The sequence below is a fragment of the Gadus macrocephalus genome, chromosome 11 (genome assembly GCF_031168955.1).
Source record: "Gadus macrocephalus chromosome 11, ASM3116895v1".
Taxonomy (NCBI): domain Eukaryota; kingdom Metazoa; phylum Chordata; class Actinopteri; order Gadiformes; family Gadidae; genus Gadus; species Gadus macrocephalus.
The window spans coordinates 10,372,772-10,393,936 of NC_082392.1; the positions used below are offsets into that span (position 1 = coordinate 10,372,772).

General features: G+C 45.6%; 1 non-coding gene across 1 annotated transcript; it reads left to right on the forward strand.

Annotated features, from left to right (window-relative positions):
* The first annotated feature begins 14,282 nt into the window (after positions 1–14,282).
* trnai-uau (transfer RNA isoleucine (anticodon UAU)) lies at positions 14,283–14,378 on the forward strand. The gene is made up of 2 exons: positions 14,283–14,320; positions 14,343–14,378. It is a non-coding gene; the product is annotated as a tRNA-Ile (tRNA).
* The last annotated feature ends 6,787 nt before the right edge of the window (positions 14,379–21,165 follow it).

Genomic DNA, 21,165 nt, shown 5'->3' on the forward strand with positions numbered 1-21,165 from the left:
ATATTTTAATTGCCGCATGTTACTCCTGCGCTCCGTCGTTGTATGACCTGGGTGAAGATATGGCGCGTTCAGATCGCTGGGAATTATGGGGAAAACATTTTCGCGACGTAGGAAAGTTCTCGTGGACACCTCATGACGCTCTGATGATTCGGGGCGCCAGAGGATCAGTGTAAGGTCAGGGGGGCGTTTACTCAAATAAGGTTGAGAACAACTGGTCTATAGCATGTAACCAGGTTGTCTGATTAAAGTTTAATTAATTTTTCACAATTTACCAGCTCTCGTTTTGAAGAATAATCACCGCACCATTCGTCAATCGCGACGGCCGGAGTGAATAACTAATAGCCGGAGTGAATGACTAATAGCCGGAGTGAATGACTAATAGCCGCGGCTATTAGTCATTCAAAACCGTACGGAATCCATGCGGAAACCGTACGGATTCCGTACGGAATTCTTGCCAAACCGTACGGTTTCCGTGCGGTTTTGCACTTTTACCGCGCCATTCTAGGGCCGGATTGTGGCCTTCTTGGCTTTCCATACGGGGTGGCTCTCTGCCGTCTACCTATTGATCTCTGCCTCTGGAGTTCGAAATCACCCGCTAGAGAGGACGTCAAGTGGGCGTGGCCGGGGTGACGTAATGGCTTCGGCTTCTTCACCTAACTAAAGGTGATGCCTTCTGTGGTGGAGCAGCCTTCAATGAGGTCTTGCTCCCCTTGTGGCTATGTGAGGGTAATGCAGCTTCTTAAAATACTTAACAAGATGCTGAGCACATCTCAGTCGTTTCAGATGACCCATCCAAGATTTGTATTGGCCTCCTATCATACAAAGAGCAATATTGTCTGAGCACTATGCCGAGGCATTTACAACATAAAGTATAAAATAGTCCTAACGGACTTGCATCCACTGGAGAATGTTCGATCGTAGCCGGCGGCTTCATTACAAGCACTAATCCATCTTGATCTGTGAAGATGATGAATTGTCACTTTTAGTTTTTCTACCCAGTTACCAAAAAAAGAAACATTTGGAATAGTATGCGCTGTGGCAGGCACACGGTTTGCATGTGTTACTTCGAAGGCAAAAAAAATCTAAAATACAAGAAAACACAAAAACCGGGGTGGGGTATGGCCCCTGACTCTCTGAGGAGGTAGGTACCTCCAGGTACCCCCTCCATGCCAGGGCGCCCTGAATTTATGTTTATATTAACTGGGATATTTATATATTCATGGCTCAAATATTAAGGATCATGCTTTTGACGTGTAACTAACGCATTTACGCGGTCAGCGATCCGCTGCCAGGCTTTGGTTCTCCGTGTTGCAGAGGCTTTAGCGTTCCCTTTTCTTGTGATAATGTCCCATCTCCTCGTCATAGCTCTCCAGGAGAACCTGGAGTTCCATTTCATTGAAATAAGCGGCCCGTTTCGCCATATCGATCAGGGTTTCCATGATCCATACAAAACGTCTTTTTAGGTTTGGCGTGGACGCGCACAACCCTGTGTTAACCAACCCCGAGTTGATTGAACTAATGCATAACCGCTGCTGTGGAACCGAAAACTCTGGGTTGGTCGGCACAGGGTCAATCAACCTAGAGTTCAGCGTTAACTCAGTGTTTGTTAAACCTCCGTTCGTGGAACACCCCTCTGTTGGGTCTAACACCACTTGAGACACTGTTTTGCTTACTTGAAATGAAGGCCTAATGCTCTTTTTGTGTTTATTTGAAATGTAGGTCTGGTGTACCTGTTTTGCTTACTTGAAATGTAGGCCTAAGGCACTTTGTGTTTTATTTGAAGTGTAGGCCTAGTGTTCCTGTTCTGCTTACTTAATGCCTTATGCACTTTTTATATTTACTTGAATTGCAGGCCTAATGTACCTGTTTTGTTTACTTGAAATGTTAATATGCGTTACTTTGTCTTACTAGTTTTTCATGGTTAAAAGTAAGCTATTTGGAAATTGAAAATAAATACATCTGAAATTATAAGGTAATATGCTGTGTTGATTGTATTTGACAAAAGAAGGCTATTAGGACGTGGTAGGTTCGGACCTTTCTTGGAAGGAATTTTTGGTAACTGGACCTTGTTCAATTTTAATTGAAGACCCCTGGTATATACCATAGAAAGTACTGAAACATCTCAATGTAGGTAATCACAGTATGTCACAAAACTACCACTTTCGTTCAAAAAGGAGCATTAGCCACCCTGCAATACAGTACATGTGATATGGTAGAGTATGCCCTGTTCTTTTGGAAAACATTCTGCCGAGTCAGGATCGCTTTAACTCACTTTATTTGGTAATGTTTTTGACTAGTCTCTATGAAGCAAAAGGATGGGAATTGTATGGGCACGCGTGGAGATACACTTAGTAGGGCATCAGAACCTGCGTTACCTGGGCAGGCGTGGACTCAGTTATGTGCTCTGATTGGCTAAGCATGGTGCTGAACTCCCGCCCCCCTGGATACCCGTATGTGTCTTTATGCTGTCCTTTGCGGCTATGTGTTGGCATTGTAACTTTTTTTGCCGCTATGTGCGGGAATTACACTTGTTCTTGTGGCCTTGAGCGTCTGGGTCTCTCGAATATCTTGACTGCTCGTATCTCTTCAATTGACGCATGATGAATGGCCTCCTTTAAGAGCTGGACGCCTCCCTAGGCTCCGGATCCCTCAGCATGGGAAAGAAGCCTCTTTTAATTGGCAAGGGCATATGTGGCCTTGGTATGAATGTGTGAATTATGTTACAAGTACTGCAAATACTCTAGATACAGTCTGAGTAAAGTAGAAAGTAGAGAGTTAAAGACATACCTGTTTTCCAGTCGGAATGTCCTTATTATGGATGAAACTGTGAAACGGCTTAGATTAGGGTGGACTCTGCCCAGCTTCCCTCATAGTCAGACCATGGTTTATGACATGGTGGTGCCAAGGAGTACTTTCGTAGACTGCATTTAGAGGTTCTCGACAGCCGTGCATAAGCAGCAGCTTATGAGTGTGAGTGTGAGTGTGAGTGTGTGTGTGTGTGTGTGTGTGTGTGTGTCTGTGTGTGTGTCTGTGTGTGTGTGTGTGTGTGCGCGCATGTGTGTGTGTGTGGTTTGCATTTATCTTTTGAGTTTTATACGTCACCATAATCACGAAACATTAACTGAGCGACTCTCTCACCGTCTCTGACAGCAGACAGGGCCCCGAGAAAGGACCTGTCCCAGGTCTTGGGGAACGTGAGGGTCCGGGTGAAGAGATCAAGAAAGCAGAGGGTTGAGACAGCTACCATCGCCCTGACGGATCAGGAGGAGGTGAAGCCTTTCCGGCCCTTCAGGACGGAACCCCTTCAGACGCATTAAGATGGCCTGGGCCGAAACCAAAGCCGTCTTCACCACCGACGCCCCCCCGAACAACCCTGAACATCAGGATCTGGTCGTTGAGGCTGAGGAGGAGGGGGAAGCCACACAGCAGGCCGAGGGGAAGGGCCTCAGGCCTCGGATGATGTACAAGAATGACACTATCAAACTTGTGTTTGAGTATCAATAGAATTGATCAGAGACAAACTAATGACTAGTCTTTCTTGGCCCCACTGTGAGTGTTAATGCAAATGTTTGGGTATAAAACATGAACAGATTTGGAAACAGCTAATGGACTTGGGAGAACAAATTTCAAATGGTGACTTTGTAAACACGACTGTGTTATTGTCAACTTTTGTATTAAAGTAATATTCTTATTTCAGTGGTTTCCATTTGAGTGATTAAAAGGCCTATTCGGTAGATTGCAATAAAAACAAATCCAGTTGCCTGCGACGACGAATCAACATCAGGTACCACCTCTGGCCAGTCGGAACCCGACCGGCCTTCATGACATCACCGCCTCTATATAAGTCCCCAGTCCTCAGTGGTGATCAGAGAGCAACGACAGAGCTGCCATATTAATAACCAGCGATTGAACAAACTGCAAGATCCACTATGGTGAGGAAGAGATGAATCAAGAGCCAGGAGGGAGAACAGGAGACCCTGTGTGGGGACTCCTCGTCGCCCCCTGGAGAACAGCGTCTGGCACAGGTGAGGAAGGAGAGGACACGCACGCCGACCGCACACGCACACTTTGAGTCTGCCGACGCACATTTGTATTCTGTAAAAACTTGTGGTTGTACATGATTATATAATAATAATAATAATACATTTAATTTAGAGGCGCCTTTCAAGACACCCAAGGTCACCTTACAGAGTCATCATAAATCGTTTAAAAAACAAGACATTGTGGAAAAAAATAAATAAACATAATAAATAAAAAATAAATAAAACAAAAACAAGACAAAACAAACAAACAATCAAAACAGTGATCAGTTAGACGTTGTGTGCGAGTTTGAACAGGTGAGTTTTGAGTTGTGACTTGAAGGTATATAGGTATATACAGTGGGACTCTCCTGTGCGCCCTGAACCACATTTTGGTGAAGGAGGCAGCACTTCGCTTGGACTGCAAACTACAAAGCAGGACGTCGATTTCATTCCGACTGGAATAAGCTTACATTAGGTTAGGTTCCATCTGACTTTCTTTAAAGAAGTGCAGGCAACACACACCCACACACATACACTCACACACACACACACACACCCCCACACACTCAAATACACACACACACACACATACGATTGTACACATTTAATATCAGTGCTTTATAAAAAATACATAAGATATCTATATATATGATCTATAAATATGTTTATGCATGTTTTTCTTGAACTTTTCTATTCGAAAAAACATCAAAATTATTGATTTATGCTTCAGCATATTTTTGCCATTTTCAAAAGAATGTATACCCAAACATTCCGTCCCCGTGACGACGTCCCCTTGACGACGTCACCGCGGCGGCCCTCTGATATCACGGGGCCACGCTCCTCGATATAAGATAATAATAACAACTAGAAAATGCATTTCCGGCAGAAAATTAGTGCTTTAGTGCAAAGTGAGGTTGGAAATATTATGAAAAGCGCTGTGCTGTATCTGAAACGTGCCGAATGGCCGTAGCCAATAGGGTCCGACTGCGTCCTGCGTCCTCCTGCCAAGACACGCCCTGTGTACAAAGACACGCCCCTTGTGTGAAATACACGCCTATACTACGACTGACCAATCTCAGCGTGATGACGTAATACGTAGGATTGTGACCAGGGCCGTCGTAAAGGGGTGAAAGGTGATGACGATTCTAGGGGGCCACAGCCCAGGGGGGGCCCACAAAAAAATAAGCCCATAGTACCCCCCCCCCCCGTCAACAATTTAGCGCAGGGGGGCCCATCAGTACCTCTTGTATAGGGGCCCAGGACTTGGTGCAACGGCCCTGATTGTGACTGACCAATCTCAGCGTGATGACGTAATACGTATTGTGATTTCCTACTGAAATCGGGGAGTAATTTTCCAACGTAGCACAGAGACGGGTAAAAAATAGCGAAATATTTTTCCTTGTACTGTCGAGTACGGTGTCACAATGACAATGGGATTTCCACTGAAGTTTCCCCCGTCCTTCCTTACTCTGATGTTGGAGTTTATTTGTAAGCAACTTTATTGGAGCTCCAGCAGTTGTCTTGTTGAGCAACAACATCGTTAACTCTTCTGTTACGAAGCTGTTCCGTTTTTGTCAAAACCTACAAAACGTAGTTATCTTTGCCATACAGCTACACAGCCTGCCACACCATAGGTACACAAAATGGGGTTTCAATATTTCAGTTAACTTCTGTAAGTCCAGATATTGCCTGGTGTTTGTAGGCTACGGGAGGGAGTCAATTTACTGTAACAGTGGAGTTAAAAAGTTAGTGTAATATTTTTCTCATGGGCGGTGTCATTTAAATTCTGGCTCTTAATATTCACAAAAATATTGATTGGAATTTACTCTGAAAATGTCAGGCTGACCAAAGAGTAATGAAGAGAAACCGAATTTGCATTTACTGATAACTGTGATGTCAAATGCATATACTTGGCTTTACAGAGGTACAAAGTAAAGTTACTTAAAGGATACAAGCCTTAGAATTGTACATTTTCGCCCCTATTCCACTTGTATTGTTTACAGACAATACTTATGCATACGATAGGGAAGGCTATGTGTGACGCCAGACGCCGTCGTGAATCAGACCAATCAGGGCCGACTAAATACACATAATATTTTAAAAGTAGAATAGCTCAAAAAGTATAAAATATTTTCAAAATCTGAAAAGAAACGTGCGATTCCAAGCTATTCTGAATATTTAAAAAATTGGATGGAGTCTCTAGGTGAAAAATTGAGGAAGGAGATAGGTCCCAAAGTTTGTAGAGAATAAGAAAGAAAGAAAGAATAAAACTTATGAAGAACAATAGTTGAGCGCTGCATGCAGCACTCACCTAATAACCTTTATTTATGCATTGCTTTTCTAAACAGAGCTACAAAGTGCTTTACAAATAAAAAGAAAGACAGCAAAACAACCAAACAAAAATTAATGTCTAAGAATAACTGTATCACAGGTCTTCTTTTTTTTACAATTATAAAACCAAAAATACCATCAATGAAAAGTGTACCAGGCAAAAAACATAAAAAATATTAAACTTAAACTCTTTAAAAGCTTTGCGGTACAGGTGAGACTTAAGGAGGGACTTAAAAGATATCACAGAATCAGTTAACCTTATTTTCTCAGGCAATGCATTCCAAAGCTTTGGGGCTAACACAGAAAAAGACCCGTCCCCTTTAGCAGCTAGCCGGGACTCAGGAATAGTGAGTAAAATATAAGTCACCGCTCCTCAGTGCCGTGCTCAGTAGTGATCACAGAGCGGAGCGATGAGCGTTACCTCTGTTTGTGTCCTAGGTGGTGATCAGATGGCTGGAGACATATGGCCAGACTTTTCTATTGTGACAATAAAACAATAAAATAAAGTTTATTTTTAAACTGCATTACCTTATTATTTTAGTAAGGACTCATAAATGACTACAAATAACCAATGTTAGTTAAATCTGATTATGTTTTGTTACGCGTTTCTGGATTATTATTTTTTAATATATATCGGCTGATATATCGGAATATCTGATTTTTAAGTCACCAAATATTTGTATCGATATCGGCCTTAAAAATCCTTTATCGGTCGGGCTCTAGTGTCATCTGCAGGTTTCAGCAAGTCAAATTTAAGACTTTTTAAGACCTTTTTAATACCACCTTGAATGAAATTTAAGACCTTAAACCCGCGATGGCGGGGGGGATCCCGCTGTATTACAACCCAAGCATAGCATGTGTGTCACTCAATGAGACTCATTCAATTTTACTTTCTGTTTGTTTATTGAACATAAAGTGATACTCCAGGGCTCCGGACTAACTTTTTCCTTGGGTGCACTGGTGCGCCTAAATTTTTAATTTGGGTGCACCAGCACGTATTTATGGTGCACCCAAGTTGTAAGTTGTTGAGAGGGGGGAGACAGCGTCTGGGCCCCCGGGCAGCTGCACCGGTTGCACCGTCGATATTTACGCCACTTATTAATAATATTTTCACCATTAAATAAATGCCTTCAGTAAGACCTGGGGGGTTTACCACGAACCTCGTTGAACATACCCAGGCTTTCTTGGGAAAACCTGGCTCGACAGAGCCGCAACTCGCAATCACAGTTAAATGGTACCACGACGCTCACTTTAGATTCAATTAGTTGAACCAGGTTTTCCGCTTTAGGTTCAATGCGCGTTCACATAAAAGGGGCGTTTCTCGCGTCATTTGAATCACCCTTATGCAAAATAAATCGCGCAAGAGCGTTGTATTTCATCCAAGGCGAGCAATGTATTATTATGAACTCCTACGAGGAATTCAAAGTTCAAATCACAGCCAAGAGGAACACGGTTGCCCATAATATGGCTAGGGTGGCGTGCTGGCAAAAATAGCCAACCGTGTTAATTCGTAAGTGAAAAGATTCTGCATATTGTCTACAAAATATTATGTATCATCATCCCTTTTACCCCCATATATGTGGGCCCCCATGAATTGCGAGCCCAAGTACCGGGAATGCACTCGATCTCCGACCCAATATCGGACGTGCACGTCAAGTTGCTTGCTTTTAGTGGCGTGGTTCAACGTCTCAAATATCAAAACAAAATCAGCCTTGTTGACGCTGCAGATTCGCTCGTTTCGGATGAAAGGCGCTGGTCCGAAGCGAGTTATATACGCCGTTTTGTCCCTTCCAGCAGTAAAGGTGCTCGCGATTTGAGAGTCAGGGAACATCAAACCGAAGAGATCTCCTATCCCCTCATTCGAGTTGTATGACTGGTGCTTGACCACTGTGTTTAGAATCCACAACACCTCCGCTTTCAGTGTTGGTGTCGCACCAAATGCTACCCTAAGGTCAGTGCTAGCAGCGCGGACCGTCTGCGGCGGTGGCGCCGGGGCAGAGATGCAAAACGTAGAAATGGCTGGGGTCTGTGTGTGGTTCCTGGCAGAGGTTTTATGTTTTTGGCTCTGCATATGGCTGACGACAGCCTTAATCCCCATGGTGCCGAGCTTGAATGTAGGCTACTTTTGCACGGAATGCATTTGGCCTGTTCTGGGTTGGCAACGGACGCTAGCCAACCTCGGAAACGGATGTCTTCCAACCAACTGACGTTGAACTTGCATTTACCCATTGTTGCAGACTAGCTAGCAAGCGCGCAGACATCCGTTATATATATGCAGCTAGCAAGAAAGTAGCCCCTCGTACATCTTCTTCCCGAAAAGTCCCGCGAGAAAAATAAAAATGTAATTACCCTGCCCCAACAAATTTAAGACCTCCGAGTTATAAATTTAAGACCAGCATATGACATTTTAGACGAATTTAAGACTTTTTAAGGCCTTAAATTTAGAAAAATGAATTTAAGACTTTTTAAGACTTTTAAGACCTCCGCGGACACCCTGAGTGTGTGTCTGTGTGTGTGTGTGCGTGCGCGCGCGTACGTGCGTGCTGTATTGTATGCATTTATCTTTTGAGTTTTATGTGTCAGCATAATCACGAAACATTGACTGAGCGACTCACTATCTCCGACAGCAGACAGGGCCCTCAGAAAGGACCTGTCCCAGGTCACGGGGAACACGAGGATCCGGTTGAGGGGACTCAGGAAGCTCTGGGCTGAAACCCTTACCATCACCCTGCTGGATCAGAAGGAGAAGCCTTTGGGCCGCCCTCCAGGCCTGAACCCCTTCCCTGGCCAGACCGCCCCGGACCAAGGCAAGACCGCCCCGGACCAACGCCAGACCGCCCCGGACCAAGGCCAGACCGCCTCGGACCAAGGCCAGACCGCCCCGGACCAAGTCCAGACCCCCGATGAACCTGGTGAGTTCGCTGCAGTTTTTTTAATCTGTTTGTGTCTGTGTTTGTACCTGCTTGTGTTTGTACCTGCTTGTGTGTGTGTGTTTGTGTGTCTGTGTGTGTGTGCGTTTGTGTGTCTGTGTGTGTGTGTGTGTGTGTGTGTGTGCGTGTGTGTTAGAATCCGACAAATATATCGGCGGTCCGATATTATCGGCCGATATTAGGCATTTTCCAAACTATTGGTAACTGCAGATTAATTAATATTAAAAAAAAAAAAAATTGTAATTGTGTTTTTGTTCAAAGGACATTGATTTTCATATCTTAAGTTTGTAATACATTTTGTTTAATAGAAATTTAATACATTTTGATTTTGACTTTTCTATTGTGACAAAACAATAAAAAAAAGTTTATTTTTAAACTGCATTATCTTATTATTTTAGTAAGGACTCATAAATGACTACAAATAACCAATGTTAGTTAAATCTGAGTATGTTTTGTTACGCGTTTCTGGATTATTTTTTTTTATATATATCGGCCGATATATCGGAATATCAGATTTTTAAATCACCAAATATTTGTATCGGTCGGGCTCTAGTGTGTGTCTGTGTGTGTGTGTGCGTGCGCTCGCGTACGTGCGTGCTGTATTGCATGCGTTTATCTTTTGAGTTTTATGTGTCAGCATAATCACGAAACATTGACTGAGCGACTCACTGTCTCCGACAGCAGACAGGGCCCTCAGAAAGGACCTGTCCCAGGTCACGGGGAACACGAGGATCCGGTTGAGGGGACTCAGGAAGCTCTGCGCTGAAACCCGTACCATCGCCCTGCCGGATCAGAAAGAGAAGAAGCCTTTGGGCCGCCCTTCAGGCCTGAACCCCTTGGGACACATTAAGACGGCCACACAGCAGGCTGAGGGGAAGGGCCTCAGGCCTTGGATGCATGTCCTGTAAAAAAAATAATATATATATGTATATAATAATAATAATAATAATAATAGCATACAAAAAACAAAAAAAAATAAAAGCCCCATAAAATGTATTACTGCACCATTGTACAGACAAAGTATGTACGTCAAACATCTGATGGCGCCCAACCGATCATCAATGTGGACTTGGGCGGGACCCATCCGATGTTTGAAGTCCATACTTTGTCTGGGCCCAGGTGAATTAAAAAAAAGTATGTACATCAACATCTGATGGCACCCGACCAGGTCGACATCGATGTGACATCACACAGGAGTGAAACCCCAGCTTTGTCTGAGTCCGGGTGAATTTAAACAAAGTAGTCAAACATCTGATGGGACTCAACCAAGTCCTCATCGGTGTTACATCACACTGAGGTGTGTAATGCTTCGTTTAAATTCACCTGCGCTTGGACCGAGCTGCGGTTTCTCTCCAGTGTGATGTCACATGAAACAGACCCCATCAGAACAGAACTGAGCTCCATCAGATCAGAACTCAGCTCTAAACAGACCCTGGCCTTCCAACAGAACAGAACTGAGCTCCATCAGAACTGAGCTCAATCAGAACAGAACTGAGCTCTATACAGACCCAGGCCTTCAAACAGAAGACAACTGAGCTCCATCAGAACACAACTGAGCTCCATCAGAACACAACTGAGCTCTATACAGACCCAGGCCTTCAAACAGAACGTAACTCAGCTCTATGAAGATCCAGACCTTCCAACAGAACACAACGTAGGTTTTAACAGTCCCAGGCCATCCAACAGAACACAACTCAGCTCCATCAGAACCCAACTCAGCTCCATGTAGACCAAGGCCGTCTTTCCTGCAGAAAGGTACACCGAGGCCGACGGGAATCAAACCAGGAACCTGAGCCATCAGACACGGAGTAAAACACCATCGCCAGTACAACACTTTTCTGCCTCTACTCGTCGTCTCCTAATAGGAAACAACGTGCGCCATGTTCTGCCATGATAAGAGAAATCATCAGGAGGCACGTCATGCATCAGCGCGCTGTGATGAGTATTTAAGAGGTGTGCATGGCTTAATGTAGTGAGCACTAACAGAGGGCCGGGGGTGTGTGCATAGGGCTCTGATGGGAGTGTGTGCATCTTTAAAGACAGGGCTGCCAGCCACACTCTATTACAGGACCTATAACAGGTCCCCACCCCCACCCCACCCCCCGGTCGGAGGATCAAGAGTTTATGGAGCCCATCGTCGGGATATAGACTATCTTAGACAGCGCGCCATCCGTTTCCCTGATCTCTCTTATAAGACACGGCCTACGATGTAATTACTAACCGCCCCGCCCGGTTTGTCTCACTTCCTGCCCGCTGCTCTGCCGTTGTGCCCTCTGTCTAGCTAATGGACGTACACACTTTGTTTCAATTCGCCTGGGCCCAAATGCCAATTCATGTATATAAAATCGAATAAAAATATGTTTGCCAAAATCTTCATCCTCTTGTGTCTTCTTATAGATGTATACGTATATCTTATACTTGGTGGCAGACACACACTCTATGACACACACGTGTGTGAGCGTGCACAAACACAACAATAGCAGGTGGTGGAAGAAGAACCTGAAAGCCATGAGTCTTCCCAGAAAAGGGCCCTGGTAAAAGTAAAAGGCCCCGAATAGAATACGACTTGAGTAAAAGTCTTCCACTATCTGATATTAATTGCACTCAAGTATCAAAGGTATTTTTCTGATGTTATATGTACTTGAGCATGGAAATTAAAAGTACAAGTATTGTTAATAAAAAAAAGCAAACCAATAAATGTTTTCCGATTTGAGATTTATTGGAACTTTGACAATAACACACACACAGAGAGAGAGAGAGAGAGAGAGAGAGAGAGAGAGAGAGAGAGAGAGAGAGAGAGAGAGAGAGAGAGAGAGAGAGAGAGAGAGAGAGAGAGAGAGAGAGAGAGACAAAGAGTGGCACAGCGATTGTCACCGCATTATGTGTCTTTTCTTTTCACGTCGTATTCACCTCTGTGTGAAATGGAAAAATGACTCAAGCAAACTTCACACAAAACTTTACCAGACTCGCTTTGCACTCGTTTCACCCAGGGAAAGATAGTTTCCCAGTCTTTATTGTAGCTGCATTCCTGTTCTTAGCCGCACGAGTCGTGCTTTCCTCCGTCTTGTGCTGAATGCAGTTTGACCTGAGTTGAATTTTTTCTTGTTGGTGGGCGTGCCCTTAACCTGCGTCCGCGTCCCAGTTTGATTGACATGATCAAACAGCCCGCCCCGCCCCCTGATGAAAGCCCTCACTGCTGTCTCCGCACACAGCTATTTGATAAATACCAGATTATAAAACACGCCTTTCAAAAAAATAAAAAATTTAGTCTGACTGTCAATAACAATGCGGGACAACGTCTCAATTTGCGGGACGTGTAAAAAGTAATGAAAATGCGTGAATGAATGAATACTTTATTCCGGACTCGAAGTTCCATTTACAAGACAAGAATACAAATTACATGACAATACAAATACGAGGTCACACAGATTAAAATACATATAAGCATCGATTCCAATGTTTCCACAACCCAGAGGAGTACCTTGTATCACTCTGTTTAGTGTCAGTGAGTGCAATTAATAGTTTGTTTTTTGACTCTAGAAGTCGACACATAAATTTGTACGTAAAATTCCTTAATACAGCATGAAAGGTGGGGACATTACTAGTCACAAACAAAGAGCTAGCACTTGTCCATCTTGGAAGCTTAAGGAGGATCCTAAACGCATCATTATACGCTACCTGTAGTTTCTTCAATTTTGCTGTTCTATATTTACACCAGAGCTGAGCTGTGTAAAATGGAGTACAGTAGGCTCTGAAAAGACTTACTTTAACATCTTCTGTGCACACATGGAATTTGCGTGCCAACATATTAGCCTGTGCATAAAGCTTACAGCCCTGGTGCTGGACATCATCATCATCACACAGATCATCAGTGATGATGTGACCTAAATACCTTACCTTCTTAACCACCTCTAGAGTACGATCAGACAGTAAAAATAAAGGAAACTTTTGATTCTGATCCTCCTTAGTTTTAGCAATCATAATAACGCTCTTCTTAGGATTGAAGTTAATGTCATATTGCACTCCGTAGCTAGAGCACAATTTAAGCAGTTGCTGTAGCCCAGCACTATATGGAGACATGATGACCAAATCATCAGCGTATATGAGGTGGTTGATAAGACTCTCTCCCACCATACATCCAGTCTTACACTCTTTAAGCTTCTTCGAAAGATCATCCATGTAAACATTGAAGAAGACAGGTGATAAAATGCCACCCTGTCTCACCCCATTAGTGACTTGAAAGGGTGCAGATAAACTACTGCCCCATCTAATTTGCATGGTTTGTTGTGTGTACCAGAACTTTAAAATCCTTATCAGGTAAAGGGGAACCCCTCGCTCTTGGAGTTTGACAAACAATTTACCATGATTAATCCTATCAAATGCTTTGTGGCTGTCCCCTCCAGCACAAAGCGGGACATCTGGTCACCCTACCCCATTTATGTCCATAAACGTTTGACTGATCCCTATCAATCAGGGATGAATATAATGGAGGACCCATAGTGAGTTTTTATGTTGGTCCAACAATTTTTTCCTCCAATATCCTCCCTTCTTCCAACCTGTCTTCGTTCAAGTGCACGAATGCAGGGAGGAACAGTTGGAAGAGATTGGATAAACCTGATAGAAGCACTTATGGTATATAAGTCATGTGCAATATAGTCAGCAATAGATGGATTTGATCATATTATGTCAGATAACTGACATAAGCATTGGATTTGAACAAAATTGAGATTCTGAATCTCAGTTCGAAGAACTTTGCATTGCATTCATGTCTTGAGAGCAGATGAAGGGGATGACCACGAACCACCAGAGGGCAGCAAACCCATTAGAGCTCAGCTCTTTCAGAATGAAATATGATCACATGAATGATCACATGAACACACACGCATTCAATGTACATTACCTTATATGTATGGACATATTACACAACTGTTGATTTTTTTTGGTTTAGATTAACATCAAATCTTGATCGAATCATCATCAAGTCTTTATCATTAGTAGTGCTCCAGTGGCGCAATCGGTCAGCGCGCGGTACTTATAAGACAGTAACCTGCACCAAGTCATGCCGAGGTTGTGAGTTCGAGCCTCACCTGGAGCAAGCTTTAGCTTTATTGAAGATAGTTTAGGACATTTGGACTTCTTCTGTAAACTAACAATCTGTTTACACAAGCAAATTACGTCAAATAAATCTAGTCATAGCCCTTGAACCAATAATAAAAGATCATGTTACACATTTAACATTTTCTCTTTTGTCTTTGTGTAAAGCCAAAGCTGTTGACCTAGTAAGTTTTGATATAATGTTTAGATTAAGATCAAATCATTGTCATTTTGTTAAAAGTGCTCCAGTGGCGCATTCGGTCAGCGTGCGGTACTTATCACTAACCTGCACAAAGACATGCAGAGGTTGTGAGTTCGAGCCTCACTTGGAGCAAGCTTTAGCCTTCTTAAGGTTATCGCTATTGGGTTATCCCTAGGCGTGAGCCGTAGCACTGAAAAATTTGTAATCCCCGCCCACCAACAGCGTGGGCCCCAACAACGTCCGCAGATATAACCGGGCGCCGGCGGACGTTCTGCTCCCAATAAACAGCTTTTCTTCAGCTATTTAAAGGACAATGAGGCCGACACTTAAAAGGCTGCACCTATACTCATATAATCTAGAATTACAATACGGAACTATCGTTCTATGTCGTATAGGCTTCACCTTTTAAGGCTATCGCTATTGGCTTAAAGGGCGAAGCACGATATAGTCTATGCCTCATTGGTCCCGATCAGTACCAGAACCACAGCTACATACGCGCTAGTATCATGCGTCAGACGTAGCATAACTTACGTCATGCGTCTAACGGCACGTCATCAACGAGCAGCTCCAATGTGTCTGATAAGACACAAGAGCTCTCAGCATGAATATTTGACTCCTCCTCACATTGTTTAATATGCGAGGGGAATAGTCAAACAATCACACTCACTGGGACAAAGCGCCTAGAACTGAGTGTGTCATAGAGAGGCTCGACATGTCTCTTAGGTAAAACCTAATAAAAGAGCATGGGGAAGCCCAGGAGGCTGCTGTGCAGATATCCTCCATAGGCATCCCTCTTTGCAGAGCGACAGAGGACGATATTCCTCTGGTCGAGTGAGCTCTGATAGTCTCAGGCGGCTCTGCCCCCGCTGACACATAAGCCTGTGTGATAGCATCACACAGCCAATGCGACAGCCGTTGTTTCGTCAGGGGGAGGCCCTGGGAATGTTCTCTGTAATGCACAAATAACTGTTGAGATTTGCGCAGAGCCTCCGTGTGCTTCACATAACAGGCAAGCGCGCGTACGGGGCACAAGAGATGGGCTGTTGCCTCCACCTCAGATTGATGAGGAGGTAGAAAGAAACCATTGAGCGTTATTACTCTTGATCTGAACGAGCTAGTAATACTGTTAGGTTTAAAAGACGGGTTCGGGCGTAATATGGCCGAACTGCCGTCCCCTTGTATTCTAAGACAAGAAGGGGCTACAGAGAGTGCAGACAGGTCGCTTACTCTCTTAGCTGACGCCAGGGCCAGCAGCAAAGCTGTCTTGGCTGACACAAACTTGAGGGGCACCCGGTCAAGAGGCCCAAATGGTGCTTTAACCAGTGCGCGCAGCACCAGTGTTAGTGTGAGTGAGAGAGCGCGTCACGGGTCTCTCTCTCCTCACACCTTTTAGGAAGCGCTTCATTAAGGGGTGACTAAAAACCGTTTTATCCCCGAAGCCTTCGTGGCATGATGAAACAGCAGCCGCGTACGTCTTAACTGTGGTAAAGGCCAGCCCTCTTTCCATCAGTGTCTGGAGGAAAGAGAGCACACGCGGCAAAGGGCAGGAGATGGGATCACAACCCCTCTCCGTGCACCATTTCTGGAAAGCCGCCCATTTAGCCGAGAAACACGCTCTGGTGGAGTCAGCTCTTGCACCCTGGATGGTCCGTACAACCTCCTGGGAGAGGCCGAGACCCTAGGCGCTCGCGTTCAGCGGCCAGGCCCACAAGCGCTGGCCGATCTCTGGGTAATTTATGATTGCTCCCCCTGCCTGTGAGAGAGCGTCCCGCCGCCAAGGGAGTTCCTTTGGCGGCCCAGAGAGCAGACGCTGGAGGCAGGGAATCCACGGTGCACTCGTGCGTTGCGGTGCTATGAGAATCATATACAGCCGCTCCTCATGGACTCGGTCCAAGACTTGGGGAATCAGGGGGACGGGCGGGAAAGCGTACAGGAGTGTGTTCGGCCACGGTCTGTGAGCGAACGCATCCACCCTGAGTGGGGGATTGTCCTTCGCGCAGAGAGGGAACCACAGCTCGCACTGTGTGTTCTCCCGCGTGGCGAATAGGTCGACCTCCGCCTTCTCAAACTCGCTCCATATCTGATTGATCAGATCGGGGTGCAGAGTCCAGTCTCCTGGTTGGGGACCCCCCCTCGACATTATGTCGGCCCCTCTGTTCAGGACACCGGGGATGTACGCCGCTCTGATGGAGAGCAAGTTATGTATGCTGCTGTTGCCTTGTTGTCCGTGCGAATCATTACGTGTTGATTCGTCAACAATGGGGCAAAGTGTTGGACCACTTTCAACACAGTGAGGAGCTCCAATGCGTTTACATGCATGGTCACGGGGGGGGGGGGCAAACGCCGCCCACCACGTGAAACTCGCATGTTCCTCCCCAGCCCGACAGAGAAGCATCCGTGAACACCAAGATGTGTGACGTTGCTCTGCCTAACGGCACCCCTCTCGCGAGAGTTCGGGGATCGCCCCATTGGGTCAAATCGGGGCCCACTGATAGGGGAATGGTCACTGTGCGCCGCTGTTTCGCTAGAAGCTGCTGGAGCTCCGCCAAAAGTGACAGCTGTTGATCCTTGGATGACAGCGTTGTTTCCACAATCCCGTTGAATCGCGGCGGAACAGAGGTGAACTGCAGGGTGTGACCCTTGCTGATCAGCCTGTCCATCCATTTGGCCAGGGTGCATGCGTTCAGCCATTCTGAGTAATGCTCTGAAAGCGGCTGTGCAGCCTCTTGTTTTGATGCGGCTGTCATGGAAACGAGCCACGCTTGAGCCACTGCCGCTGCGAGGGGAGGAGTCCTCCTCGCAGCCCATGGGGAGCTCTGCCCGAAAGGGCTGGGTGTGTGTGTCATTAGCAGGGGGCTTGGAGCGGAGCGCTGCCGCCCGGGTGGAGGCGGAGGGCGGGAGACGTGTGTCCGGAATTTCTCTGCCTCCTCGGAAGCGGCCTGCATGTCATCCACCATAGATGACGGACGGTGCCCGAACAGCACGTCCGGGCTGATGGGGCACTCCAGTAACTGCAGCCTCATCGGCTCAGGGATGCCCGGGGTCTGCTGCAGCCACAGGTTCCTCTGTATGAGGTGCTGCCATGCCGCCATCCGGGCCGCTGCCACCGCGCCGGTGGAGCAGAGGCAGAGGATGACACCGGCGGTTTTCGCCACGTCGACTGCCTGTTCGGCCAGACGATGAGGGTTAACCGCCATGGTGGAGATGTTATGCGCCAGCAGGGCGATGTTATTCATAACAGCCTCTTGCTGCATCAGCTGGTCTTTGGGAGTGGGGCAGCGGTCGCTGAGCCCCGGCTTCACTCCAAAGACAGCACACAGAGCGGGATCCAGCGGCGTTACCGCCCTGTAACCCCGGTCTGTCAGTCCCTCCATCTTCGTGACCTGGATAAATGTTTTCACCGGGGCACCGAGCCTCCCGGGCTCCGCCGCAGCCCCACTGAAGTACGGGCTGATGGCGGGAAAAATCGGCCAGATCGGGTCGAGACGGGCGGGGCGTGTTGCGGCCTCGAGCCCCCAGATGCCACGGAGCTGGTCCGGGCGTTGGGGGTCCTGAGGCATGGGCACCGCAAGGCCAAGGTTTGCGGCTGCCCTGGCGATAATGCCCGGTAGCTCTGCCACCAAAGCTCCAACCACTGGAAGTGAGGTGGTGGCAGAGACGGGCAATGCTGCTGCCCCGGGCCTCTCCATTCGGAGAGGGGAAGCCGGGGGAGACGCCCCCTCCTCCTCGCGGTCGGAGTCGTCTGACTCCGAGCTCACAAGGAGAGAGAGGGCATCGTTGAGCGGGACAGTAAAGTCGTTGGCCCATTCAGCAATGGCGGCGGCAGTGTCGGATCTGCGCTGTCTGGGCAGCGCAGCATAATGCCGACACAGGCAAGATGTAACCCGCGTTACATGTCTTGCAGATGCCATTCGCCGTTGAGTCCATAATATCTATTTATTTACTTTGGTATGCTACAGGATCGTCCTGAAGAAAATGGGAGCAGAACGTCCGCCGGCGCCCGCTTATATCTGCAGACTGCGGACGTTGTTGAGGCCCATGCTGTTGGTGGGCGGGGATTACAAATTTTTCAGTGCTACGGCTCACGCCTAGGGATAACCCAATAGCGATAGCCTTAAAAGGCGAAGCCTATACGACATAGAACCTGGGCTGCTCTGGTCTGTCCTGTACAGCTGCATCCTGAAGTGCATCCAGAAAAGTTATATGTTCGGTATGGAAGGGACCTAGTTTTGCTTGATGGTGCAGTAGCCCTTGAAGGCTTATGGCAGCACACAATGAGATATTTCCCCCGCGCTGCCCCGGGACTTGCACAATTGCCCTTTGGCCAATTATGTTACGACCCCGTCGGCTTGTTTTGCTGAGGTTGAATTCAGCCTCATCAATATAAATAAATTCATGAGGCTGTGCAGCTCCATCCATCTCCAAAATGCTCTGTAACAAAACAAAATACATGTAATACATTTTTTGGATGGCATTACTCAAACACTCAACTACAGTACTACACATACAGAACCCCCACCCCATCAAACAGGTACCTGGTACTTCTCTGAATGTATCTATGTGGTAATGATACAATGACACATATTCAGCTGTAACTGGATGACGACAATGCTGTATTGTAAATGTAAAGGACTATTACCTGACATATTCACGTCGAAGTCCTTTGACCCTGACACTGTTCCTCTCAAATGGGACCCTGTACAATTGCTTCATGGTAATTTGGTGCTTTACTAAGATGCGTCTGATAGTGGAAATGCTTACTCGCTCTATGTTATTGAATACTTCTCTATCTGCAAGTATTTGTTGCTGTAGCTGGTTGAGCTGGTTGTTACTGTATTGGTTTGCTTCTTTTTTACAGTGTTATGTAGCACATAAGCTGCCCCCACATAGCCACTAGGAAGCAGGACGAACACACCAGCTGCATTACCCTCACATAGCCACTAGGAAGCAGGACAAACACACCAGCTGCAATACCCTCACATAGCCACTAGGAAGCAGGATCGAACACACAAGTTGCATTAATAATAATAATACATTTAATTTAGAGGCGCCTTTCAAGACACCCAAGGTCACCTTACAGAGCATATAGTCATCAATCAAAACTATGTAAAACAGACTAGGAATAAAAGGAAAACAGAGGTTAAACATGAAGAATAATAATAATTAATAACACTCAAAGACGCCTAAAGTGAAGGGGGGACCTCACTAACCTCCACCAATATGTAGCACCCACTTGGGTGATGCACGGCAGCCAATCGGCGCCAGAACGCTCACTACACACCAGCTTGAGGTGGAGAGTTAGGGATGAGGTGGAGAGTGAGGGAAAATAACATATTTAAACACTATCGACCATATTTAAACACTGTCGATCACATTTAAACAATATCGACCACATGTAAACACTACCGACCACATTTAAACACTATCGACCATATTTAAACACTATGGACCACATGTAAACCCTATCGACCACATGTAAACACTATCGCCCACATTTAATAATAATAATACATTTAATTTAGAGGCGCCTTTCAAGACACCCAAGGTCACCTTACAGAGCATATAGTCATCATTCAAAACTATGTAAAACAGACTAGGAATAAAAGGAAAACAGAGGTTAAACATGAATAATAATAATAATTAATAACACTCAAAGACGCCTAAAGTGAAGGGGGGACCTCACTAACCACCACCAATATGTAGCACCCACTTGGGTGATGCACGGCAGCCAATCGGCGCCAGAACGCTCACTACACACCAGCTTGAGGTGGAGAGTTAGGGATGAGGTGGAGAGTGAGGGAAAAGAACATATTTAAACACTATCGACCATATTTAAACGCTGTCGATCACATTTAAACAATATCGACCACATGTAAACACTATCGACCACATTTAAACACTATCGACCATATTTAAACACTAGGACCACATGTAAACCCTATCGACCACATGTAAACACTATCGCCCACATTTAAACACTATCACCCACATTTAAACACTATGGACCACACGTAAACCCTATCGACCACATTTAAACACTATCGCCCACATTTAAACACTATCGCCCACATTTAAACACTATGGACCACATTTAAACACTATGGACCACATGTAAACCCTATCGACCACATGTAAACCCTATCGACCATATATAAACACTATCGACCACATTTAAACATGTAAACCCTATCGACCACAATTAAACACTATCGACCACAATTAAACATTTAAACATGTAAACCCTATCGACCACATTTAAACACTATCACCCACATTTAAACACTATGGACCACACGTAAACCCTATCGACCACATTTAAACACTATCGCCCACATTTAAACACTATCGCCCACATTTAAACACTATGGACCACATGTAAACCCTATCGACCATATATAAACACTATCGACCACATTTAAACATGTAAACCCTATCGACCACAATTAAACACTATCGACCACAATTAAACACTATCGACCACATTTAAACATGTAAACCCTATCGACCACATTTAAACACTATCGACCACATTTAAACACTATCGACATTACCCTCACATAGCCACTAGGAAGCAGGATCGAACACA